Genomic DNA, 26328 nt, shown 5'->3' on the forward strand with positions numbered 1-26328 from the left:
CTTAGACTTAGACTTAGACTTAGACTTAGACTTAGACTTAGACTTAGACTTAGACTTAGACTTAGACTTAGACTTAGACTTAGACTTAGACTTAGACTTAGACTTAGACTTAGACTTAGACTTAGACTTAGACTTAGACTTAGACTTAGACTTAGACTTAGACTTAGACTTAGACTTAGACTTAGACTTAGACTTAGACTTAGACTTAGACTTAGACTTAGACTTAGACTTAGACTTAGACTTAGACTTAGACTTAGACTTAGACTTAGACTTAGACTTAGACTTAGACTTAGACTTAGACTTAGACTTAGACTTAGACTTAGACTTAGACTTAGACTTAGACTTAGACTTAGACTTAGACTTAGACTTAGACTTAGACTTAGACTTAGACTTAGACTTAGACTTAGACTTAGACTTAGACTTAGACTTAGACTTAGACTTAGACTTAGACTTAGACTTAGACTTAGACTTAGACTTAGACTTAGACTTAGACTTAGACTTAGACTTAGACTTAGACTTAGACTTAGACTTAGACTTAGACTTAGACTTAGACTTAGACTTAGACTTAGACTTAGACTTAGACTTAGACTTAGACTTAGACTTAGACTTAGACTTAGACTTAGACTTAGACTTAGACTTAGACTTAGACTTAGACTTAGACTTAGACTTAGACTTAGACTTAGACTTAGACTTAGACTTAGACTTAGACTTAGACTTAGACTTAGACTTAGACTTAGACTTAGACTTAGACTTAGACTTAGACTTAGACTTAGACTTAGACTTAGACTTAGACTTAGACTTAGACTTAGACTTAGACTTAGACTTAGACTTAGACTTAGACTTAGACTTAGACTTAGACTTAGACTTAGACTTAGACTTAGACTTAGACTTAGACTTAGACTTAGACTTAGACTTAGACTTAGACTTAGACTTAGACTTAGACTTAGACTTAGACTTAGACTTAGACTTAGACTTAGACTTAGACTTAGACTTAGACTTAGACTTAGACTTAGACTTAGACTTAGACTTAGACTTAGACTTAGACTTAGACTTAGACTTAGACTTAGACTTAGACTTAGACTTAGACTTAGACTTAGACTTAGACTTAGACTTAGACTTAGACTTAGACTTAGACTTAGACTTAGACTTAGACTTAGACTTAGACTTAGACTTAGACTTAGACTTAGACTTAGACTTAGACTTAGACTTAGACTTAGACTTAGACTTAGACTTAGACTTAGACTTAGACTTAGACTTAGACTTAGACTTAGACTTAGACTTAGACTTAGACTTAGACTTAGACTTAGACTTAGACTTAGACTTAGACTTAGACTTAGACTTAGACTTAGACTTAGACTTAGACTTAGACTTAGACTTAGACTTAGACTTAGACTTAGACTTAGACTTAGACTTAGACTTAGACTTAGACTTAGACTTAGACTTAGACTTAGACTTAGACTTAGACTTAGACTTAGACTTAGACTTAGACTTAGACTTAGACTTAGACTTAGACTTAGACTTAGACTTAGACTTAGACTTAGACTTAGACTTAGACTTAGACTTAGACTTAGACTTAGACTTAGACTTAGACTTAGACTTAGACTTAGACTTAGACTTAGACTTAGACTTAGACTTAGACTTAGACTTAGACTTAGACTTAGACTTAGACTTAGACTTAGACTTAGACTTAGACTTAGACTTAGACTTAGACTTAGACTTAGACTTAGACTTAGACTTAGACTTAGACTTAGACTTAGACTTAGACTTAGACTTAGACTTAGACTTAGACTTAGACTTAGACTTAGACTTAGACTTAGACTTAGACTTAGACTTAGACTTAGACTTAGACTTAGACTTAGACTTAGACTTAGACTTAGACTTAGACTTAGACTTAGACTTAGACTTAGACTTAGACTTAGACTTAGACTTAGACTTAGACTTAGACTTAGACTTAGACTTAGACTTAGACTTAGACTTAGACTTAGACTTAGACTTAGACTTAGACTTAGACTTAGACTTAGACTTAGACTTAGACTTAGACTTAGACTTAGACTTAGACTTAGACTTAGACTTAGACTTAGACTTAGACTTAGACTTAGACTTAGACTTAGACTTAGACTTAGACTTAGACTTAGACTTAGACTTAGACTTAGACTTAGACTTAGACTTAGACTTAGACTTAGACTTAGACTTAGACTTAGACTTAGACTTAGACTTAGACTTAGACTTAGACTTAGACTTAGACTTAGACTTAGACTTAGACTTAGACTTAGACTTAGACTTAGACTTAGACTTAGACTTAGACTTAGACTTAGACTTAGACTTAGACTTAGACTTAGACTTAGACTTAGACTTAGACTTAGACTTAGACTTAGACTTAGACTTAGACTTAGACTTAGACTTAGACTTAGACTTAGACTTAGACTTAGACTTAGACTTAGACTTAGACTTAGACTTAGACTTAGACTTAGACTTAGACTTAGACTTAGACTTAGACTTAGACTTAGACTTAGACTTAGACTTAGACTTAGACTTAGACTTAGACTTAGACTTAGACTTAGACTTAGACTTAGACTTAGACTTAGACTTAGACTTAGACTTAGACTTAGACTTAGACTTAGACTTAGACTTAGACTTAGACTTAGACTTAGACTTAGACTTAGACTTAGACTTAGACTTAGACTTAGACTTAGACTTAGACTTAGACTTAGACTTAGACTTAGACTTAGACTTAGACTTAGACTTAGACTTAGACTTAGACTTAGACTTAGACTTAGACTTAGACTTAGACTTAGACTTAGACTTAGACTTAGACTTAGACTTAGACTTAGACTTAGACTTAGACTTAGACTTAGACTTAGACTTAGACTTAGACTTAGACTTAGACTTAGACTTAGACTTAGACTTAGACTTAGACTTAGACTTAGACTTAGACTTAGACTTAGACTTAGACTTAGACTTAGACTTAGACTTAGACTTAGACTTAGACTTAGACTTAGACTTAGACTTAGACTTAGACTTAGACTTAGACTTAGACTTAGACTTAGACTTAGACTTAGACTTAGACTTAGACTTAGACTTAGACTTAGACTTAGACTTAGACTTAGACTTAGACTTAGACTTAGACTTAGACTTAGACTTAGACTTAGACTTAGACTTAGACTTAGACTTAGACTTAGACTTAGACTTAGACTTAGACTTAGACTTAGACTTAGACTTAGACTTAGACTTAGACTTAGACTTAGACTTAGACTTAGACTTAGACTTAGACTTAGACTTAGACTTAGACTTAGACTTAGACTTAGACTTAGACTTAGACTTAGACTTAGACTTAGACTTAGACTTAGACTTAGACTTAGACTTAGACTTAGACTTAGACTTAGACTTAGACTTAGACTTAGACTTAGACTTAGACTTAGACTTAGACTTAGACTTAGACTTAGACTTAGACTTAGACTTAGACTTAGACTTAGACTTAGACTTAGACTTAGACTTAGACTTAGACTTAGACTTAGACTTAGACTTAGACTTAGACTTAGACTTAGACTTAGACTTAGACTTAGACTTAGACTTAGACTTAGACTTAGACTTAGACTTAGACTTAGACTTAGACTTAGACTTAGACTTAGACTTAGACTTAGACTTAGACTTAGACTTAGACTTAGACTTAGACTTAGACTTAGACTTAGACTTAGACTTAGACTTAGACTTAGACTTAGACTTAGACTTAGACTTAGACTTAGACTTAGACTTAGACTTAGACTTAGACTTAGACTTAGACTTAGACTTAGACTTAGACTTAGACTTAGACTTAGACTTAGACTTAGACTTAGACTTAGACTTAGACTTAGACTTAGACTTAGACTTAGACTTAGACTTAGACTTAGACTTAGACTTAGACTTAGACTTAGACTTAGACTTAGACTTAGACTTAGACTTAGACTTAGACTTAGACTTAGACTTAGACTTAGACTTAGACTTAGACTTAGACTTAGACTTAGACTTAGACTTAGACTTAGACTTAGACTTAGACTTAGACTTAGACTTAGACTTAGACTTAGACTTAGACTTAGACTTAGACTTAGACTTAGACTTAGACTTAGACTTAGACTTAGACTTAGACTTAGACTTAGACTTAGACTTAGACTTAGACTTAGACTTAGACTTAGACTTAGACTTAGACTTAGACTTAGACTTAGACTTAGACTTAGACTTAGACTTAGACTTAGACTTAGACTTAGACTTAGACTTAGACTTAGACTTAGACTTAGACTTAGACTTAGACTTAGACTTAGACTTAGACTTAGACTTAGACTTAGACTTAGACTTAGACTTAGACTTAGACTTAGACTTAGACTTAGACTTAGACTTAGACTTAGACTTAGACTTAGACTTAGACTTAGACTTAGACTTAGACTTAGACTTAGACTTAGACTTAGACTTAGACTTAGACTTAGACTTAGACTTAGACTTAGACTTAGACTTAGACTTAGACTTAGACTTAGACTTAGACTTAGACTTAGACTTAGACTTAGACTTAGACTTAGACTTAGACTTAGACTTAGACTTAGACTTAGACTTAGACTTAGACTTAGACTTAGACTTAGACTTAGACTTAGACTTAGACTTAGACTTAGACTTAGACTTAGACTTAGACTTAGACTTAGACTTAGACTTAGACTTAGACTTAGACTTAGACTTAGACTTAGACTTAGACTTAGACTTAGACTTAGACTTAGACTTAGACTTAGACTTAGACTTAGACTTAGACTTAGACTTAGACTTAGACTTAGACTTAGACTTAGACTTAGACTTAGACTTAGACTTAGACTTAGACTTAGACTTAGACTTAGACTTAGACTTAGACTTAGACTTAGACTTAGACTTAGACTTAGACTTAGACTTAGACTTAGACTTAGACTTAGACTTAGACTTAGACTTAGACTTAGACTTAGACTTAGACTTAGACTTAGACTTAGACTTAGACTTAGACTTAGACTTAGACTTAGACTTAGACTTAGACTTAGACTTAGACTTAGACTTAGACTTAGACTTAGACTTAGACTTAGACTTAGACTTAGACTTAGACTTAGACTTAGACTTAGACTTAGACTTAGACTTAGACTTAGACTTAGACTTAGACTTAGACTTAGACTTAGACTTAGACTTAGACTTAGACTTAGACTTAGACTTAGACTTAGACTTAGACTTAGACTTAGACTTAGACTTAGACTTAGACTTAGACTTAGACTTAGACTTAGACTTAGACTTAGACTTAGACTTAGACTTAGACTTAGACTTAGACTTAGACTTAGACTTAGACTTAGACTTAGACTTAGACTTAGACTTAGACTTAGACTTAGACTTAGACTTAGACTTAGACTTAGACTTAGACTTAGACTTAGACTTAGACTTAGACTTAGACTTAGACTTAGACTTAGACTTAGACTTAGACTTAGACTTAGACTTAGACTTAGACTTAGACTTAGACTTAGACTTAGACTTAGACTTAGACTTAGACTTAGACTTAGACTTAGACTTAGACTTAGACTTAGACTTAGACTTAGACTTAGACTTAGACTTAGACTTAGACTTAGACTTAGACTTAGACTTAGACTTAGACTTAGACTTAGACTTAGACTTAGACTTAGACTTAGACTTAGACTTAGACTTAGACTTAGACTTAGACTTAGACTTAGACTTAGACTTAGACTTAGACTTAGACTTAGACTTAGACTTAGACTTAGACTTAGACTTAGACTTAGACTTAGACTTAGACTTAGACTTAGACTTAGACTTAGACTTAGACTTAGACTTAGACTTAGACTTAGACTTAGACTTAGACTTAGACTTAGACTTAGACTTAGACTTAGACTTAGACTTAGACTTAGACTTAGACTTAGACTTAGACTTAGACTTAGACTTAGACTTAGACTTAGACTTAGACTTAGACTTAGACTTAGACTTAGACTTAGACTTAGACTTAGACTTAGACTTAGACTTAGACTTAGACTTAGACTTAGACTTAGACTTAGACTTAGACTTAGACTTAGACTTAGACTTAGACTTAGACTTAGACTTAGACTTAGACTTAGACTTAGACTTAGACTTAGACTTAGACTTAGACTTAGACTTAGACTTAGACTTAGACTTAGACTTAGACTTAGACTTAGACTTAGACTTAGACTTAGACTTAGACTTAGACTTAGACTTAGACTTAGACTTAGACTTAGACTTAGACTTAGACTTAGACTTAGACTTAGACTTAGACTTAGACTTAGACTTAGACTTAGACTTAGACTTAGACTTAGACTTAGACTTAGACTTAGACTTAGACTTAGACTTAGACTTAGACTTAGACTTAGACTTAGACTTAGACTTAGACTTAGACTTAGACTTAGACTTAGACTTAGACTTAGACTTAGACTTAGACTTAGACTTAGACTTAGACTTAGACTTAGACTTAGACTTAGACTTAGACTTAGACTTAGACTTAGACTTAGACTTAGACTTAGACTTAGACTTAGACTTAGACTTAGACTTAGACTTAGACTTAGACTTAGACTTAGACTTAGACTTAGACTTAGACTTAGACTTAGACTTAGACTTAGACTTAGACTTAGACTTAGACTTAGACTTAGACTTAGACTTAGACTTAGACTTAGACTTAGACTTAGACTTAGACTTAGACTTAGACTTAGACTTAGACTTAGACTTAGACTTAGACTTAGACTTAGACTTAGACTTAGACTTAGACTTAGACTTAGACTTAGACTTAGACTTAGACTTAGACTTAGACTTAGACTTAGACTTAGACTTAGACTTAGACTTAGACTTAGACTTAGACTTAGACTTAGACTTAGACTTAGACTTAGACTTAGACTTAGACTTAGACTTAGACTTAGACTTAGACTTAGACTTAGACTTAGACTTAGACTTAGACTTAGACTTAGACTTAGACTTAGACTTAGACTTAGACTTAGACTTAGACTTAGACTTAGACTTAGACTTAGACTTAGACTTAGACTTAGACTTAGACTTAGACTTAGACTTAGACTTAGACTTAGACTTAGACTTAGACTTAGACTTAGACTTAGACTTAGACTTAGACTTAGACTTAGACTTAGACTTAGACTTAGACTTAGACTTAGACTTAGACTTAGACTTAGACTTAGACTTAGACTTAGACTTAGACTTAGACTTAGACTTAGACTTAGACTTAGACTTAGACTTAGACTTAGACTTAGACTTAGACTTAGACTTAGACTTAGACTTAGACTTAGACTTAGACTTAGACTTAGACTTAGACTTAGACTTAGACTTAGACTTAGACTTAGACTTAGACTTAGACTTAGACTTAGACTTAGACTTAGACTTAGACTTAGACTTAGACTTAGACTTAGACTTAGACTTAGACTTAGACTTAGACTTAGACTTAGACTTAGACTTAGACTTAGACTTAGACTTAGACTTAGACTTAGACTTAGACTTAGACTTAGACTTAGACTTAGACTTAGACTTAGACTTAGACTTAGACTTAGACTTAGACTTAGACTTAGACTTAGACTTAGACTTAGACTTAGACTTAGACTTAGACTTAGACTTAGACTTAGACTTAGACTTAGACTTAGACTTAGACTTAGACTTAGACTTAGACTTAGACTTAGACTTAGACTTAGACTTAGACTTAGACTTAGACTTAGACTTAGACTTAGACTTAGACTTAGACTTAGACTTAGACTTAGACTTAGACTTAGACTTAGACTTAGACTTAGACTTAGACTTAGACTTAGACTTAGACTTAGACTTAGACTTAGACTTAGACTTAGACTTAGACTTAGACTTAGACTTAGACTTAGACTTAGACTTAGACTTAGACTTAGACTTAGACTTAGACTTAGACTTAGACTTAGACTTAGACTTAGACTTAGACTTAGACTTAGACTTAGACTTAGACTTAGACTTAGACTTAGACTTAGACTTAGACTTAGACTTAGACTTAGACTTAGACTTAGACTTAGACTTAGACTTAGACTTAGACTTAGACTTAGACTTAGACTTAGACTTAGACTTAGACTTAGACTTAGACTTAGACTTAGACTTAGACTTAGACTTAGACTTAGACTTAGACTTAGACTTAGACTTAGACTTAGACTTAGACTTAGACTTAGACTTAGACTTAGACTTAGACTTAGACTTAGACTTAGACTTAGACTTAGACTTAGACTTAGACTTAGACTTAGACTTAGACTTAGACTTAGACTTAGACTTAGACTTAGACTTAGACTTAGACTTAGACTTAGACTTAGACTTAGACTTAGACTTAGACTTAGACTTAGACTTAGACTTAGACTATAGACTTAGACTTAGACTTAGACTTAGACTTAGACTTAGACTTAGACTTAGACTTAGACTTAGACTTAGACTTAGACTTAGACTTAGACTTAGACTTAGACTTAGACTTAGACTTAGACTTAGACTTAGACTTAGACTTAGACTTAGACTTAGACTTAGACTTAGACTTAGACTTAGACTTAGACTTAGACTTAGACTTAGACTTAGACTTAGACTTAGACTTAGACTTAGACTTAGACTTAGACTTAGACTTAGACTTAGACTTAGACTTAGACTTAGACTTAGACTTAGACTTAGACTTAGACTTAGACTTAGACTTAGACTTAGACTTAGACTTAGACTTAGACTTAGACTTAGACTTAGACTTAGACTTAGACTTAGACTTAGACTTAGACTTAGACTTAGACTTAGACTTAGACTTAGACTTAGACTTAGACTTAGACTTAGACTTAGACTTAGACTTAGACTTAGACTTAGACTTAGACTTAGACTTAGACTTAGACTTAGACTTAGACTTAGACTTAGACTTAGACTTAGACTTAGACTTAGACTTAGACTTAGACTTAGACTTAGACTTAGACTTAGACTTAGACTTAGACTTAGACTTAGACTTAGACTTAGACTTAGACTTAGACTTAGACTTAGACTTAGACTTAGACTTAGACTTAGACTTAGACTTAGACTTAGACTTAGACTTAGACTTAGACTTAGACTTAGACTTAGACTTAGACTTAGACTTAGACTTAGACTTAGACTTAGACTTAGACTTAGACTTAGACTTAGACTTAGACTTAGACTTAGACTTAGACTTAGACTTAGACTTAGACTTAGACTTAGACTTAGACTTAGACTTAGACTTAGACTTAGACTTAGACTTAGACTTAGACTTAGACTTAGACTTAGACTTAGACTTAGACTTAGACTTAGACTTAGACTTAGACTTAGACTTAGACTTAGACTTAGACTTAGACTTAGACTTAGACTTAGACTTAGACTTAGACTTAGACTTAGACTTAGACTTAGACTTAGACTTAGACTTAGACTTAGACTTAGACTTAGACTTAGACTTAGACTTAGACTTAGACTTAGACTTAGACTTAGACTTAGACTTAGACTTAGACTTAGACTTAGACTTAGACTTAGACTTAGACTTAGACTTAGACTTAGACTTAGACTTAGACTTAGACTTAGACTTAGACTTAGACTTAGACTTAGACTTAGACTTAGACTTAGACTTAGACTTAGACTTAGACTTAGACTTAGACTTAGACTTAGACTTAGACTTAGACTTAGACTTAGACTTAGACTTAGACTTAGACTTAGACTTAGACTTAGACTTAGACTTAGACTTAGACTTAGACTTAGACTTAGACTTAGACTTAGACTTAGACTTAGACTTAGACTTAGACTTAGACTTAGACTTAGACTTAGACTTAGACTTAGACTTAGACTTAGACTTAGACTTAGACTTAGACTTAGACTTAGACTTAGACTTAGACTTAGACTTAGACTTAGACTTAGACTTAGACTTAGACTTAGACTTAGACTTAGACTTAGACTTAGACTTAGACTTAGACTTAGACTTAGACTTAGACTTAGACTTAGACTTAGACTTAGACTTAGACTTAGACTTAGACTTAGACTTAGACTTAGACTTAGACTTAGACTTAGACTTAGACTTAGACTTAGACTTAGACTTAGACTTAGACTTAGACTTAGACTTAGACTTAGACTTAGACTTAGACTTAGACTTAGACTTAGACTTAGACTTAGACTTAGACTTAGACTTAGACTTAGACTTAGACTTAGACTTAGACTTAGACTTAGACTTAGACTTAGACTTAGACTTAGACTTAGACTTAGACTTAGACTTAGACTTAGACTTAGACTTAGACTTAGACTTAGACTTAGACTTAGACTTAGACTTAGACTTAGACTTAGACTTAGACTTAGACTTAGACTTAGACTTAGACTTAGACTTAGACTTAGACTTAGACTTAGACTTAGACTTAGACTTAGACTTAGACTTAGACTTAGACTTAGACTTAGACTTAGACTTAGACTTAGACTTAGACTTAGACTTAGACTTAGACTTAGACTTAGACTTAGACTTAGACTTAGACTTAGACTTAGACTTAGACTTAGACTTAGACTTAGACTTAGACTTAGACTTAGACTTAGACTTAGACTTAGACTTAGACTTAGACTTAGACTTAGACTTAGACTTAGACTTAGACTTAGACTTAGACTTAGACTTAGACTTAGACTTAGACTTAGACTTAGACTTAGACTTAGACTTAGACTTAGACTTAGACTTAGACTTAGACTTAGACTTAGACTTAGACTTAGACTTAGACTTAGACTTAGACTTAGACTTAGACTTAGACTTAGACTTAGACTTAGACTTAGACTTAGACTTAGACTTAGACTTAGACTTAGACTTAGACTTAGACTTAGACTTAGACTTAGACTTAGACTTAGACTTAGACTTAGACTTAGACTTAGACTTAGACTTAGACTTAGACTTAGACTTAGACTTAGACTTAGACTTAGACTTAGACTTAGACTTAGACTTAGACTTAGACTTAGACTTAGACTTAGACTTAGACTTAGACTTAGACTTAGACTTAGACTTAGACTTAGACTTAGACTTAGACTTAGACTTAGACTTAGACTTAGACTTAGACTTAGACTTAGACTTAGACTTAGACTTAGACTTAGACTTAGACTTAGACTTAGACTTAGACTTAGACTTAGACTTAGACTTAGACTTAGACTTAGACTTAGACTTAGACTTAGACTTAGACTTAGACTTAGACTTAGACTTAGACTTAGACTTAGACTTAGACTTAGACTTAGACTTAGACTTAGACTTAGACTTAGACTTAGACTTAGACTTAGACTTAGACTTAGACTTAGACTTAGACTTAGACTTAGACTTAGACTTAGACTTAGACTTAGACTTAGACTTAGACTTAGACTTAGACTTAGACTTAGACTTAGACTTAGACTTAGACTTAGACTTAGACTTAGACTTAGACTTAGACTTAGACTTAGACTTAGACTTAGACTTAGACTTAGACTTAGACTTAGACTTAGACTTAGACTTAGACTTAGACTTAGACTTAGACTTAGACTTAGACTTAGACTTAGACTTAGACTTAGACTTAGACTTAGACTTAGACTTAGACTTAGACTTAGACTTAGACTTAGACTTAGACTTAGTCTAAGACTAAGTACTAAGACTAAGACTAAGACTAAGACTAAGACTAAGACTAAGACTAAGTCTAAGTCTAAGTCTAAGTCTAAGTCTAAGTCTAAGTCTAAGTCTAAGTCTAAGTCTAAGTCTAAGTCTAAGTCTAAGTCTAAGTCTAAGTCTAAGTCTAAGTCTAAGTCTAAGTCTAAGTCTAAGTCTAAGTCTAAGTCTAAGTCTAAGTCTAAGTCTAAGTCTAAGTCTAAGTCTAAGTCTAAGTCTAAGTCTAAGTCTAAGTCTAAGTCTAAGTCTAAGTCTAAGTCTAAGTCTAAGTCTAAGTCTAAGTCTAAGTCTAAGTCTAAGTCTAAGTCTAAGTCTAAGTCTAAGTCTAAGTCTAAGTCTAAGTCTAAGTCTAAGTCTAAGTCTAAGTCTAAGTCTAAGTCTAAGTCTAAGTCTAAGTCTAAGTCTAAGTCTAAGTCTAAGTCTAAGTCTAAGTCTAAGTCTAAGTCTAAGTCTAAGTCTAAGTCTAAGTCTAAGTCTAAGTCTAAGTCTAAGTCTAAGTCTAAGTCTAAGTCTAAGTCTAAGTCTAAGTCTAAGTCTAAGTCTAAGTCTAAGTCTAAGTCTAAGTCTAAGTCTAAGTCTAAGTCTAAGTCTAAGTCTAAGTCTAAGTCTAAGTCTAAGTCTAAGTCTAAGTCTAAGTCTAAGTCTAAGTCTAAGTCTAAGTCTAAGTCTAAGTCTAAGTCTAAGTCTAAGTCTAAGTCTAAGTCTAAGTCTAAGTCTAAGTCTAAGTCTAAGTCTAAGTCTAAGTCTAAGTCTAAGTCTAAGTCTAAGTCTAAGTCTAAGTCTAAGTCTAAGTCTAAGTCTAAGTCTAAGTCTAAGTCTAAGTCTAAGTCTAAGTCTAAGTCTAAGTCTAAGTCTAAGTCTAAGTCTAAGTCTAAGTCTAAGTCTAAGTCTAAGTCTAAGTCTAAGTCTAAGTCTAAGTCTAAGTCTAAGTCTAAGTCTAAGTCTAAGTCTAAGTCTAAGTCTAAGTCTAAGTCTAAGTCTAAGTCTAAGTCTAAGTCTAAGTCTAAGTCTAAGTCTAAGTCTAAGTCTAAGTCTAAGTCTAAGTCTAAGTCTAAGTCTAAGTCTAAGTCTAAGTCTAAGTCTAAGTCTAAGTCTAAGTCTAAGTCTAAGTCTAAGTCTAAGTCTAAGTCTAAGTCTAAGTCTAAGTCTAAGTCTAAGTCTAAGTCTAAGTCTAAGTCTAAGTCTAAGTCTAAGTCTAAGTCTAAGTCTAAGTCTAAGTCTCTAAGTCTAAGTCTAAGTCTAAGTCTAAGTCTAAGTCTAAGTCTAAGTCTAAGTCTAAGTCTAAGTCTAAGTCTAAGTCTAAGTCTAAGTCTAAGTCTAAGTCTAAGTCTAAGTCTAAGTCTAAGTCTAAGTCTAAGTCTAAGTCTAAGTCTAAGTCTAAGTCTAAGTCTAAGTCTAAGTCTAAGTCTAAGTCTAAGTCTAAGTCTAAGTCTAAGTCTAAGTCTAAGTCTAAGTCTAAGTCTAAGTCTAAGTCTAAGTCTAAGTCTAAGTCTAAGTCTAAGTCTAAGTCTAAGTCTAAGTCTAAGTCTAAGTCTAAGTCTAAGTCTAAGTCTAAGTCTAAGTCTAAGTCTAAGTCTAAGTCTAAGTCTAAGTCTAAGTCTAAGTCTAAGTCTAAGTCTAAGTCTAAGTCTAAGTCTAAGTCTAAGTCTAAGTCTAAGTCTAAGTCTAAGTCTAAGTCTAAGTCTAAGTCTAAGTCTAAGTCTAAGTCTAAGTCTAAGTCTAAGTCTAAGTCTAAGTCTAAGTCTAAGTCTAAGTCTAAGTCTAAGTCTAAGTCTAAGTCTAAGTCTAAGTCTAAGTCTAAGTCTAAGTCTAAGTCTAAGTCTAAGTCTAAGTCTAAGTCTAAGTCTAAGTCTAAGTCTAAGTCTAAGTCTAAGTCTAAGTCTAAGTCTAAGTCTAAGTCTAAGTCTAAGTCTAAGTCTAAGTCTAAGTCTAAGTCTAAGTCTAAGTCTAAGTCTAAGTCTAAGTCTAAGTCTAAGTCTAAGTCTAAGTCTAAGTCTAAGTCTAAGTCTAAGTCTAAGTCTAAGTCTAAGTCTAAGTCTAAGTCTAAGTCTAAGTCTAAGTCTAAGTCTAAGTCTAAGTCTAAGTCTAAGTCTAAGTCTAAGTCTAAGTCTAAGTCTAAGTCTAAGTCTAAGTCTAAGTCTAAGTCTAAGTCTAAGTCTAAGTCTAAGTCTAAGTCTAAGTCTAAGTCTAAGTCTAAGTCTAAGTCTAAGTCTAAGTCTAAGTCTAAGTCTAAGTCTAAGTCTAAGTCTAAGTCTAAGTCTAAGTCTAAGTCTAAGTCTAAGTCTAAGTCTAAGTCTAAGTCTAAGTCTAAGTCTAAGTCTAAGTCTAAGTCTAAGTCTAAGTCTAAGTCTAAGTCTAAGTCTAAGTCTAAGTCTAAGTCTAAGTCTAAGTCTAAGTCTAAGTCTAAGTCTAAGTCTAAGTCTAAGTCTAAGTCTAAGTCTAAGTCTAAGTCTAAGTCTAAGTCTAAGTCTAAGTCTAAGTCTAAGTCTAAGTCTAAGTCTAAGTCTAAGTCTAAGTCTAAGTCTAAGTCTAAGTCTAAGTCTAAGTCTAAGTCTAAGTCTAAGTCTAAGTCTAAGTCTAAGTCTAAGTCTAAGTCTAAGTCTAAGTCTAAGTCTAAGTCTAAGTCTAAGTCTAAGTCTAAGTCTAAGTCTAAGTCTAAGTCTAAGTCTAAGTCTAAGTCTAAGTCTAAGTCTAAGTCTAAGTCTAAGTCTAAGTCTAAGTCTAAGTCTAAGTCTAAGTCTAAGTCTAAGTCTAAGTCTAAGTCTAAGTCTAAGTCTAAGTCTAAGTCTAAGTCTAAGTCTAAGTCTAAGTCTAAGTCTAAGTCTAAGTCTAAGTCTAAGTCTAAGTCTAAGTCTAAGTCTAAGTCTAAGTCTAAGTCTAAGTCTAAGTCTAAGTCTAAGTCTAAGTCTAAGTCTAAGTCTAAGTCTAAGTCTAAGTCTAAGTCTAAGTCTAAGTCTAAGTCTAAGTCTAAGTCTAAGTCTAAGTCTAAGTCTAAGTCTAAGTCTAAGTCTAAGTCTAAGTCTAAGTCTAAGTCTAAGTCTAAGTCTAAGTCTAAGTCTAAGTCTAAGTCTAAGTCTAAGTCTAAGTCTAAGTCTAAGTCTAAGTCTAAGTCTAAGTCTAAGTCTAAGTCTAAGTCTAAGTCTAAGTCTAAGTCTAAGTCTAAGTCTAAGTCTAAGTCTAAGTCTAAGTCTAAGTCTAAGTCTAAGTCTAAGTCTAAGTCTAAGTCTAAGTCTAAGTCTAAGTCTAAGTCTAAGTCTAAGTCTAAGTCTAAGTCTAAGTCTAAGTCTAAGTCTAAGTCTAAGTCTAAGTCTAAGTCTAAGTCTAAGTCTAAGTCTAAGTCTAAGTCTAAGTCTAAGTCTAAGTCTAAGTCTAAGTCTAAGTCTAAGTCTAAGTCTAAGTCTAAGTCTAAGTCTAAGTCTAAGTCTAAGTCTAAGTCTAAGTCTAAGTCTAAGTCTAAGTCTAAGTCTAAGTCTAAGTCTAAGTCTAAGTCTAAGTCTAAGTCTAAGTCTAAGTCTAAGTCTAAGTCTAAGTCTAAGTCTAAGTCTAAGTCTAAGTCTAAGTCTAAGTCTAAGTCTAAGTCTAAGTCTAAGTCTAAGTCTAAGTCTAAGTCTAAGTCTAAGTCTAAGTCTAAGTCTAAGTCTAAGTCTAAGTCTAAGTCTAAGTCTAAGTCTAAGTCTAAGTCTAAGTCTAAGTCTAAGTCTAAGTCTAAGTCTAAGTCTAAGTCTAAGTCTAAGTCTAAGTCTAAGTCTAAGTCTAAGTCTAAGTCTAAGTCTAAGTCTAAGTCTAAGTCTAAGTCTAAGTCTAAGTCTAAGTCTAAGTCTAAGTCTAAGTCTAAGTCTAAGTCTAAGTCTAAGTCTAAGTCTAAGTCTAAGTCTAAGTCTAAGTCTAAGTCTAAGTCTAAGTCTAAGTCTAAGTCTAAGTCTAAGTCTAAGTCTAAGTCTAAGTCTAAGTCTAAGTCTAAGTCTAAGTCTAAGTCTAAGTCTAAGTCTAAGTCTAAGTCTAAGTCTAAGTCTAAGTCTAAGTCTAAGTCTAAGTCTAAGTCTAAGTCTAAGTCTAAGTCTAAGTCTAAGTCTAAGTCTAAGTCTAAGTCTAAGTCTAAGTCTAAGTCTAAGTCTAAGTCTAAGTCTAAGTCTAAGTCTAAGTCTAAGTCTAAGTCTAAGTCTAAGTCTAAGTCTAAGTCTAAGTCTAAGTCTAAGTCTAAGTCTAAGTCTAAGTCTAAGTCTAAGTCTAAGTCTAAGTCTAAGTCTAAGTCTAAGTCTAAGTCTAAGTCTAAGTCTAAGTCTAAGTCTAAGTCTAAGTCTAAGTCTAAGTCTAAGTCTAAGTCTAAGTCTAAGTCTAAGTCTAAGTCTAAGTCTAAGTCTAAGTCTAAGTCTAAGTCTAAGTCTAAGTCTAAGTCTAAGTCTAAGTCTAAGTCTAAGTCTAAGTCTAAGTCTAAGTCTAAGTCTAAGTCTAAGTCTAAGTCTAAGTCTAAGTCTAAGTCTAAGTCTAAGTCTAAGTCTAAGTCTAAGTCTAAGTCTAAGTCTAAGTCTAAGTCTAAGTCTAAGTCTAAGTCTAAGTCTAAGTCTAAGTCTAAGTCTAAGTCTAAGTCTAAGTCTAAGTCTAAGTCTAAGTCTAAGTCTAAGTCTAAGTCTAAGTCTAAGTCTAAGTCTAAGTCTAAGTCTAAGTCTAAGTCTAAGTCTAAGTCTAAGTCTAAGTCTAAGTCTAAGTCTAAGTCTAAGTCTAAGTCTAAGTCTAAGTCTAAGTCTAAGTCTAAGTCTAAGTCTAAGTCTAAGTCTAAGTCTAAGTCTAAGTCTAAGTCTAAGTCTAAGTCTAAGTCTAAGTCTAAGTCTAAGTCTAAGTCTAAGTCTAAGTCTAAGTCTAAGTCTAAGTCTAAGTCTAAGTCTAAGTCTAAGTCTAAGTCTAAGTCTAAGTCTAAGTCTAAGTCTAAGTCTAAGTCTAAGTCTAAGTCTAAGTCTAAGTCTAAGTCTAAGTCTAAGTCTAAGTCTAAGTCTAAGTCTAAGTCTAAGTCTAAGTCTAAGTCTAAGTCTAAGTCTAAGTCTAAGTCTAAGTCTAAGTCTAAGTCTAAGTCTAAGTCTAAGTCTAAGTCTAAGTCTAAGTCTAAGTCTAAGTCTAAGTCTAAGTCTAAGTCTAAGTCTAAGTCTAAGTCTAAGTCTAAGTCTAAGTCTAAGTCTAAGTCTAAGTCTAAGTCTAAGTCTAAGTCTAAGTCTAAGTCTAAGTCTAAGTCTAAGTCTAAGTCTAAGTCTAAGTCTAAGTCTAAGTCTAAGTCTAAGTCTAAGTCTAAGTCTAAGTCTAAGTCTAAGTCTAAGTCTAAGTCTAAGTCTAAGTCTAAGTCTAAGTCTAAGTCTAAGTCTAAGTCTAAGTCTAAGTCTAAGTCTAAGTCTAAGTCTAAGTCTAAGTCTAAGTCTAAGTCTAAGTCTAAGTCTAAGTCTAAGTCTAAGTAGTCTAAGTCTAAGTCTAAGTCTAAGTCTAAGTCTAAGTCTAAGTCTAAGTCTAAGTCTAAGTCTAAGTCTAAGTCTAAGTCTAAGTCTAAGTCTAAGTCTAAGTCTAAGTCTAAGTCTAAGTCTAAGTCTAAGTCTAAGTCTAAGTCTAAGTCTAAGTCTAAGTCTAAGTCTAAGTCTAAGTCTAAGTCTAAGTCTAAGTCTAAGTCTAAGTCTAAGTCTAAGTCTAAGTCTAAGTCTAAGTCTAAGTCTAAGTCTAAGTCTAAGTCTAAGTCTAAGTCTAAGTCTAAGTCTAAGTCTAAGTCTAAGTCTAAGTCTAAGTCTAAGTCTAAGTCTAAGTCTAAGTCTAAGTCTAAGTCTAAGTCTAAGTCTAAGTCTAAGTCTAAGTCTAAGTCTAAGTCTAAGTCTAAGTCTAAGTCTAAGTCTAAGTCTAAGTCTAAGTCTAAGTCTAAGTCTAAGTCTAAGTCTAAGTCTAAGTCTAAGTCTAAGTCTAAGTCTAAGTCTAAGTCTAAGTCTAAGTCTAAGTCTAAGTCTAAGTCTAAGTCTAAGTCTAAGTCTAAGTCTAAGTCTAAGTCTAAGTCTAAGTCTAAGTCTACTAAGTCTAAGTCTAAGTCTAAGTCTAAGTCTAAGTCTAAGTCTAAGTCTAAGTCTAAGTCTAAGTCTAAGTCTAAGTCTAAGTCTAAGTCTAAGTCTAAGTCTAAGTCTAAGTCTAAGTCTAAGTCTAAGTCTAAGTCTAAGTCTAAGTCTAAGTCTAAGTCTAAGTCTAAGTCTAAGTCTAAGTCTAAGTCTAAGTCTAAGTCTAAGTCTAAGTCTAAGTCTAAGTCTAAGTCTAAGTCTAAGTCTAAGTCTAAGTCTAAGTCTAAGTCTAAGTCTAAGTCTAAGTCTAAGTCTAAGTCTAAGTCTAAGTCTAAGTCTAAGTCTAAGTCTAAGTCTAAGTCTAAGTCTAAGTCTAAGTCTAAGTCTAAGTCTAAGTCTAAGTCTAAGTCTAAGTCTAAGTCTAAGTCTAAGTCTAAGTCTAAGTCTAAGTCTAAGTCTAAGTCTAAGTCTAAGTCTAAGTCTAAGTCTAAGTCTAAGTCTAAGTCTAAGTCTAAGTCTAAGTCTAAGTCTAAGTCTAAGTCTAAGTCTAAGTCTAAGTCTAAGTCTAAGTCTAAGTCTAAGTCTAAGTCTAAGTCTAAGTCTAAGTCTAAGTCTAAGTCTAAGTCTAAGTCTAAGTCTAAGTCTAAGTCTAAGTCTAAGTCTAAGTCTAAGTCTAAGTCTAAGTCTAAGTCTAAGTCTAAGTCTAAGTCTAAGTCTAAGTCTAAGTCTAAGTCTAAGTCTAAGTCTAAGTCTAAGTCTAAGTCTAAGTCTAAGTCTAAGTCTAAGTCTAAGTCTAAGTCTAAGTCTAAGTCTAAGTCTAAGTCTAAGTCTAAGTCTAAGTCTAAGTCTAAGTCTAAGTCTAAGTCTAAGTCTAAGTCTAAGTCTAAGTCTAAGTCTAAGTCTAAGTCTAAGTCTAAGTCTAAGTCTAAGTCTAAGTCTAAGTCTAAGTCTAAGTCTAAGTCTAAGTCTAAGTCTAAGTCTAAGTCTAAGTCTAAGTCTAAGTCTAAGTCTAAGTCTAAGTCTAAGTCTAAGTCTAAGTCTAAGTCTAAGTCTAAGTCTAAGTCTAAGTCTAAGTCTAAGTCTAAGTCTAAGTCTAAGTCTAAGTCTAAGTCTAAGTCTAAGTCTAAGTCTAAGTCTAAGTCTAAGTCTAAGTCTAAGTCTAAGTCTAAGTCTAAGTCTAAGTCTAAGTCTAAGTCTAAGTCTAAGTCTAAGTCTAAGTCTAAGTCTAAGTCTAAGTCTAAGTCTAAGTCTAAGTCTAAGTCTAAGTCTAAGTCTAAGTCTAAGTCTAAGTCTAAGTCTAAGTCTAAGTCTAAGTCTAAGTCTAAGTCTAAGTCTAAGTCTAAGTCTAAGTCTAAGTCTAAGTCTAAGTCTAAGTCTAAGTCTAAGTCTAAGTCTAAGTCTAAGTCTAAGTCTAAGTCTAAGTCTAAGTCTAAGTCTAAGTCTAAGTCTAAGTCTAAGTCTAAGTCTAAGTCTAAGTCTAAGTCTAAGTCTAAGTCTAAGTCTAAGTCTAAGTCTAAGTCTAAGTCTAAGTCTAAGTCTAAGTCTAAGTCTAAGTCTAAGTCTAAGTCTAAGTCTAAGTCTAAGTCTAAGTCTAAGTCTAAGTCTAAGTCTAAGTCTAAGTCTAAGTCTAAGTCTAAGTCTAAGTCTAAGTCTAAGTCTAAGTCTAAGTCTAAGTCTAAGTCTAAGTCTAAGTCTAAGTCTAAGTCTAAGTCTAAGTCTAAGTCTAAGTCTAAGTCTAAGTCTAAGTCTAAGTCTAAGTCTAAGTCTAAGTCTAAGTCTAAGTCTAAGTCTAAGTCTAAGTCTAAGTCTAAGTCTAAGTCTAAGTCTAAGTCTAAGTCTAAGTCTAAGTCTAAGTCTAAGTCTAAGTCTAAGTCTAAGTCTAAGTCTAAGTCTAAGTCTAAGTCTAAGTCTAAGTCTAAGTCTAAGTCTAAGTCTAAGTCTAAGTCTAAGTCTAAGTCTAAGTCTAAGTCTAAGTCTAAGTCTAAGTCTAAGTCTAAGTCTAAGTCTAAGTCTAAGTCTAAGTCTAAGTCTAAGTCTAAGTCTAAGTCTAAGTCTAAGTCTAAGTCTAAGTCTAAGTCTAAGTCTAAGTCTAAGTCTAAGTCTAAGTCTAAGTCTAAGTCTAAGTCTAAGTCTAAGTCTAAGTCTAAGTCTAAGTCTAAGTCTAAGTCTAAGTCTAAGTCTAAGTCTAAGTCTAAGTCTAAGTCTAAGTCTAAGTCTAAGTCTAAGTCTAAGTCTAAGTCTAAGTCTAAGTCTAAGTCTAAGTCTAAGTCTAAGTCTAAGTCTAAGTCTAAGTCTAAGTCTAAGTCTAAGTCTAAGTCTAAGTCTAAGTCTAAGTCTAAGTCTAAGTCTAAGTCTAAGTCTAAGTCTAAGTCTAAGTCTAAGTCTAAGTCTAAGTCTAAGTCTAAGTCTAAGTCTAAGTCTAAGTCTAAGTCTAAGTCTAAGTCTAAGTCTAAGTCTAAGTCTAAGTCTAAGTCTAAGTCTAAGTCTAAGTCTAAGTCTAAGTCTAAGTCTAAGTCTAAGTCTAAGTCTAAGTCTAAGTCTAAGTCTAAGTCTAAGTCTAAGTCTAAGTCTAAGTCTAAGTCTAAGTCTAAGTCTAAGTCTAAGTCTAAGTCTAAGTCTAAGTCTAAGTCTAAGTCTAAGTCTAAGTCTAAGTCTAAGTCTAAGTCTAAGTCTAAGTCTAAGTCTAAGTCTAAGTCTAAGTCTAAGTCTAAGTCTAAGTCTAAGTCTAAGTCTAAGTCTAAGTCTAAGTCTAAGTCTAAGTCTAAGTCTAAGTCTAAGTCTAAGTCTAAGTCTAAGTCTAAGTCTAAGTCTAAGTCTAAGTCTAAGTCTAAGTCTAAGTCTAAGTCTAAGTCTAAGTCTAAGTCTAAGTCTAAGTCTAAGTCTAAGTCTAAGTCTAAGTCTAAGTCTAAGTCTAAGTCTAAGTCTAAGTCTAAGTCTAAGTCTAAGTCTAAGTCTAAGTCTAAGTCTAAGTCTAAGTCTAAGTCTAAGTCTAAGTCTAAGTCTAAGTCTAAGTCTAAGTCTAAGTCTAAGTCTAAGTCTAAGTCTAAGTCTAAGTCTAAGTCTAAGTCTAAGTCTAAGTCTAAGTCTAAGTCTAAGTCTAAGTCTAAGTCTAAGTCTAAGTCTAAGTCTAAGTCTAAGTCTAAGTCTAAGTCTAAGTCTAAGTCTAAGTCTAAGTCTAAGTCTAAGTCTAAGTCTAAGTCTAAGTCTAAGTCTAAGTCTAAGTCTAAGTCTAAGTCTAAGTCTAAGTCTAAGTCTAAGTCTAAGTCTAAGTCTAAGTCTAAGTCTAAGTCTAAGTCTAAGTCTAAGTCTAAGTCTAAGTCTAAGTCTAAGTCTAAGTCTAAGTCTAAGTCTAAGTCTAAGTCTAAGTCTAAGTCTAAGTCTAAGTCTAAGTCTAAGTCTAAGTCTAAGTCTAAGTCTAAGTCTAAGTCTAAGTCTAAGTCTAAGTCTAAGTCTAAGTCTAAGTCTAAGTCTAAGTCTAAGTCTAAGTCTAAGTCTAAGTCTAAGTCTAAGTCTAAGTCTAAGTCTAAGTCTAAGTCTAAGTCTAAGTCTAAGTCTAAGTCTAAGTCTAAGTCTAAGTCTAAGTCTAAGTCTAAGTCTAAGTCTAAGTCTAAGTCTAAGTCTAAGTCTAAGTCTAAGTCTAAGTCTAAGTCTAAGTCTAAGTCTAAGTCTAAGTCTAAGTCTAAGTCTAAGTCTAAGTCTAAGTCTAAGTCTAAGTCTAAGTCTAAGTCTAAGTCTAAGTCTAAGTCTAAGTCTAAGTCTAAGTCTAAGTCTAAGTCTAAGTCTAAGTCTAAGTCTAAGTCTAAGTCTAAGTCTAAGTCTAAGTCTAAGTCTAAGTCTAAGTCTAAGTCTAAGTCTAAGTCTAAGTCTAAGTCTAAGTCTAAGTCTAAGTCTAAGTCTAAGTCTAAGTCTAAGTCTAAGTCTAAGTCTAAGTCTAAGTCTAAGTCTAAGTCTAAGTCTAAGTCTAAGTCTAAGTCTAAGTCTAAGTCTAAGTCTAAGTCTAAGTCTAAGTCTAAGTCTAAGTCTAAGTCTAAGTCTAAGTCTAAGTCTAAGTCTAAGTCTAAGTCTAAGTCTAAGTCTAAGTCTAAGTCTAAGTCTAAGTCTAAGTCTAAGTCTAAGTCTAAGTCTAAGTCTAAGTCTAAGTCTAAGTCTAAGTCTAAGTCTAAGTCTAAGTCTAAGTCTAAGTCTAAGTCTAAGTCTAAGTCTAAGTCTCTAAGTCTAAGTCTAAGTCTAAGTCTAAGTCTAAGTCTAAGTCTAAGTCTAAGTCTAAGTCTAAGTCTAAGTCTAAGTCTAAGTCTAAGTCTAAGTCTAAGTCTAAGTCTAAGTCTAAGTCTAAGTCTAAGTCTAAGTCTAAGTCTAAGTCTAAGTCTAAGTCTAAGTCTAAGTCTAAGTCTAAGTCTAAGTCTAAGTCTAAGTCTAAGTCTAAGTCTAAGTCTAAGTCTAAGTCTAAGTCTAAGTCTAAGTCTAAGTCTAAGTCTAAGTCTAAGTCTAAGTCTAAGTCTAAGTCTAAGTCTAAGTCTAAGTCTAAGTCTAAGTCTAAGTCTAAGTCTAAGTCTAAGTCTAAGTCTAAGTCTAAGTCTAAGTCTAAGTCTAAGTCTAAGTCTAAGTCTAAGTCTAAGTCTAAGTCTAAGTCTAAGTCTAAGTCTAAGTCTAAGTCTAAGTCTAAGTCTAAGTCTAAGTCTAAGTCTAAGTCTAAGTCTAAGTCTAAGTCTAAGTCTAAGTCTAAGTCTAAGTCTAAGTCTAAGTCTAAGTCTAAGTCTAAGTCTAAGTCTAAGTCTAAGTCTAAGTCTAAGTCTAAGTCTAAGTCTAAGTCTAAGTCTAAGTCTAAGTCTAAGTCTAAGTCTAAGTCTAAGTCTAAGTCTAAGTCTAAGTCTAAGTCTAAGTCTAAGTCTAAGTCTAAGTCTAAGTCTAAGTCTAAGTCTAAGTCTAAGTCTAAGTCTAAGTCTAAGTCTAAGTCTAAGTCTAAGTCTAAGTCTAAGTCTAAGTCTAAGTCTAAGTCTAAGTCTAAGTCTAAGTCTAAGTCTAAGTCTAAGTCTAAGTCTAAGTCTAAGTCTAAGTCTAAGTCTAAGTCTAAGTCTAAGTCTAAGTCTAAGTCTAAGTCTAAGTCTAAGTCTAAGTCTAAGTCTAAGTCTAAGTCTAAGTCTAAGTCTAAGTCTAAGTCTAAGTCTAAGTCTAAGTCTAAGTCTAAGTCTAAGTCTAAGTCTAAGTCTAAGTCTAAGTCTAAGTCTAAGTCTAAGTCTAAGTCTAAGTCTAAGTCTAAGTCTAAGTCTAAGTCTAAGTCTAAGTCTAAGTCTAAGTCTAAGTCTAAGTCTAAGTCTAAGTCTAAGTCTAAGTCTAAGTCTAAGTCTAAGTCTAAGTCTAAGTCTAAGTCTAAGTCTAAGTCTAAGTCTAAGTCTAAGTCTAAGTCTAAGTCTAAGTCTAAGTCTAAGTCTAAGTCTAAGTCTAAGTCTAAGTCTAAGTCTAAGTCTAAGTCTAAGTCTAAGTCTAAGTCTAAGTCTAAGTCTAAGTCTAAGTCTAAGTCTAAGTCTAAGTCTAAGTCTAAGTCTAAGTCTAAGTCTAAGTCTAAGTCTAAGTCTAAGTCTAAGTCTAAGTCTAAGTCTAAGTCTAAGTCTAAGTCTAAGTCTAAGTCTAAGTCTAAGTCTAAGTCTAAGTCTAAGTCTAAGTCTAAGTCTAAGTCTAAGTCTAAGTCTAAGTCTAAGTCTAAGTCTAAGTCTAAGTCTAAGTCTAAGTCTAAGTCTAAGTCTAAGTCTAAGTCTAAGTCTAAGTCTAAGTCTAAGTCTAAGTCTAAGTCTAAGTCTAAGTCTAAGTCTAAGTCTAAGTCTAAGTCTAAGTCTAAGTCTAAGTCTAAGTCTAAGTCTAAGTCTAAGTCTAAGTCTAAGTCTAAGTCTAAGTCTAAGTCTAAGTCTAAGTCTAAGTCTAAGTCTAAGTCTAAGTCTAAGTCTAAGTCTAAGTCTAAGTCTAAGTCTAAGTCTAAGTCTAAGTCTAAGTCTAAGTCTAAGTCTAAGTCTAGTCTAAGTCTAAGTCTAAGTCTAAGTCTAAGTCTAAGTCTAAGTCTAAGTCTAAGTCTAAGTCTAAGTCTAAGTCTAAGTCTAAGTCTAAGTCTAAGTCTAAGTCTAAGTCTAAGTCTAAGTCTAAGTCTAAGTCTAAGTCTAAGTCTAAGTCTAAGTCTAAGTCTAAGTCTAAGTCTAAGTCTAAGTCTAAGTCTAAGTCTAAGTCTAAGTCTAAGTCTAAGTCTAAGTCTAAGTCTAAGTCTAAGTCTAAGTCTAAGTCTAAGTCTAAGTCTAAGTCTAAGTCTAAGTCTAAGTCTAAGTCTAAGTCTAAGTCTAAGTCTAAGTCTAAGTCTAAGTCTAAGTCTAAGTCTAAGTCTAAGTCTAAGTCTAAGTCTAAGTCTAAGTCTAAGTCTAAGTCTAAGTCTAAGTCTAAGTCTAAGTCTAAGTCTAAGTCTAAGTCTAAGTCTAAGTCTAAGTCTAAGTCTAAGTCTAAGTCTAAGTCTAAGTCTAAGTCTAAGTCTAAGTCTAAGTCTAAGTCTAAGTCTAAGTCTAAGTCTAAGTCTAAGTCTAAGTCTAAGTCTAAGTCTAAGTCTAAGTCTAAGTCTAAGTCTAAGTCTAAGTCTAAGTCTAAGTCTAAGTCTAAGTCTAAGTCTAAGTCTAAGTCTAAGTCTAAGTCTAAGTCTAAGTCTAAGTCTAAGTCTAAGTCTAAGTCTAAGTCTAAGTCTAAGTCTAAGTCTAAGTCTAAGTCTAAGTCTAAGTCTAAGTCTAAGTCTAAGTCTAAGTCTAAGTCTAAGTCTAAGTCTAAGTCTAAGTCTAAGTCTAAGTCTAAGTCTAAGTCTAAGTCTAAGTCTAAGTCTAAGTCTAAGTCTAAGTCTAAGTCTAAGTCTAAGTCTAAGTCTAAGTCTAAGTCTAAGTCTAAGTCTAAGTCTAAGTCTAAGTCTAAGTCTTAAGTCTAAGTCTAAGTCTAAGTCTAAGTCTAAGTCTAAGTCTAAGTCTAAGTCTAAGTCTAAGTCTAAGTCTAAGTCTAAGTCTAAGTCTAAGTCTAAGTCTAAGTCTAAGTCTAAGTCTAAGTCTAAGTCTAAGTCTAAGTCTAAGTCTAAGTCTAAGTCTAAGTCTAAGTCTAAGTCTAAGTCTAAGTCTAAGTCTAAGTCTAAGTCTAAGTCTAAGTCTAAGTCTAAGTCTAAGTCTAAGTCTAAGTCTAAGTCTAAGTCTAAGTCTAAGTCTAAGTCTAAGTCTAAGTCTAAGTCTAAGTCTAAGTCTAAGTCTAAGTCTAAGTCTAAGTCTAAGTCTAAGTCTAAGTCTAAGTCTAAGTCTAAGTCTAAGTCTAAGTCTAAGTCTAAGTCTAAGTCTAAGTCTAAGTCTAAGTCTAAGTCTAAGTCTAAGTCTAAGTCTAAGTCTAAGTCTAAGTCTAAGTCTAAGTCTAAGTCTAAGTCTAAGTCTAAGTCTAAGTCTAAGTCTAAGTCTAAGTCTAAGTCTAAGTCTAAGTCTAAGTCTAAGTCTAAGTCTAAGTCTAAGTCTAAGTCTAAGTCTAAGTCTAAGTCTAAGTCTAAGTCTAAGTCTAAGTCTAAGTCTAAGTCTAAGTCTAAGTCTAAGTCTAAGTCTAAGTCTAAGTCTAAGTCTAAGTCTAAGTCTAAGTCTAAGTCTAAGTCTAAGTCTAAGTCTAAGTCTAAGTCTAAGTCTAAGTCTAAGTCTAAGTCTAAGTCTAAGTCTAAGTCTAAGTCTAAGTCTAAGTCTAAGTCTAAGTCTAAGTCTAAGTCTAAGTCTAAGTCTAAGTCTAAGTCTAAGTCTAAGTCTAAGTCTAAGTCTAAGTCTAAGTCTAAGTCTAAGTCTAAGTCTAAGTCTAAGTCTAAGTCTAAGTCTAAGTCTAAGTCTAAGTCTAAGTCTAAGTCTAAGTCTAAGTCTAAGTCTAAGTCTAAGTCTAAGTCTAAGTCTAAGTCTAAGTCTAAGTCTAAGTCTAAGTCTAAGTCTAAGTCTAAGTCTAAGTCTAAGTCTAAGTCTAAGTCTAAGTCTAAGTCTAAGTCTAAGTCTAAGTCTAAGTCTAAGTCTAAGTCTAAGTCTAAGTCTAAGTCTAAGTCTAAGTCTAAGTCTAAGTCTAAGTCTAAGTCTAAGTCTAAGTCTAAGTCTAAGTCTAAGTCTAAGTCTAAGTCTAAGTCTAAGTCTAAGTCTAAGTCTAAGTCTAAGTCTAAGTCTAAGTCTAAGTCTAAGTCTAAGTCTAAGTCTAAGTCTAAGTCTAAGTCTAAGTCTAAGTCTAAGTCTAAGTCTAAGTCTAAGTCTAAGTCTAAGTCTAAGTCTAAGTCTAAGTCTAAGTCTAAGTCTAAGTCTAAGTCTAAGTCTAAGTCTAAGTCTAAGTCTAAGTCTAAGTCTAAGTCTAAGTCTAAGTCTAAGTCTAAGTCTAAGTCTAAGTCTAAGTCTAAGTCTAAGTCTAAGTCTAAGTCTAAGTCTAAGTCTAAGTCTAAGTCTAAGTCTAAGTCTAAGTCTAAGTCTAAGTCTAAGTCTAAGTCTAAGTCTAAGTCTAAGTCTAAGTCTAAGTCTAAGTCTAAGTCTAAGTCTAAGTCTAAGTCTAAGTCTAAGTCTAAGTCTAAGTCTAAGTCTAAGTCTAAGTCTAAGTCTAAGTCTAAGTCTAAGTCTAAGTCTAAGTCTAAGTCTAAGTCTAAGTCTAAGTCTAAGTCTAAGTCTAAGTCTAAGTCTAAGTCTAAGTCTAAGTCTAAGTCTAAGT

The sequence above is a fragment of the Watersipora subatra genome, chromosome 5 (assembly GCF_963576615.1).
Source record: "Watersipora subatra chromosome 5, tzWatSuba1.1, whole genome shotgun sequence".
In the NCBI taxonomy this organism is placed as follows: Eukaryota; Metazoa; Bryozoa; class Gymnolaemata; order Cheilostomatida; family Watersiporidae; genus Watersipora; species Watersipora subatra.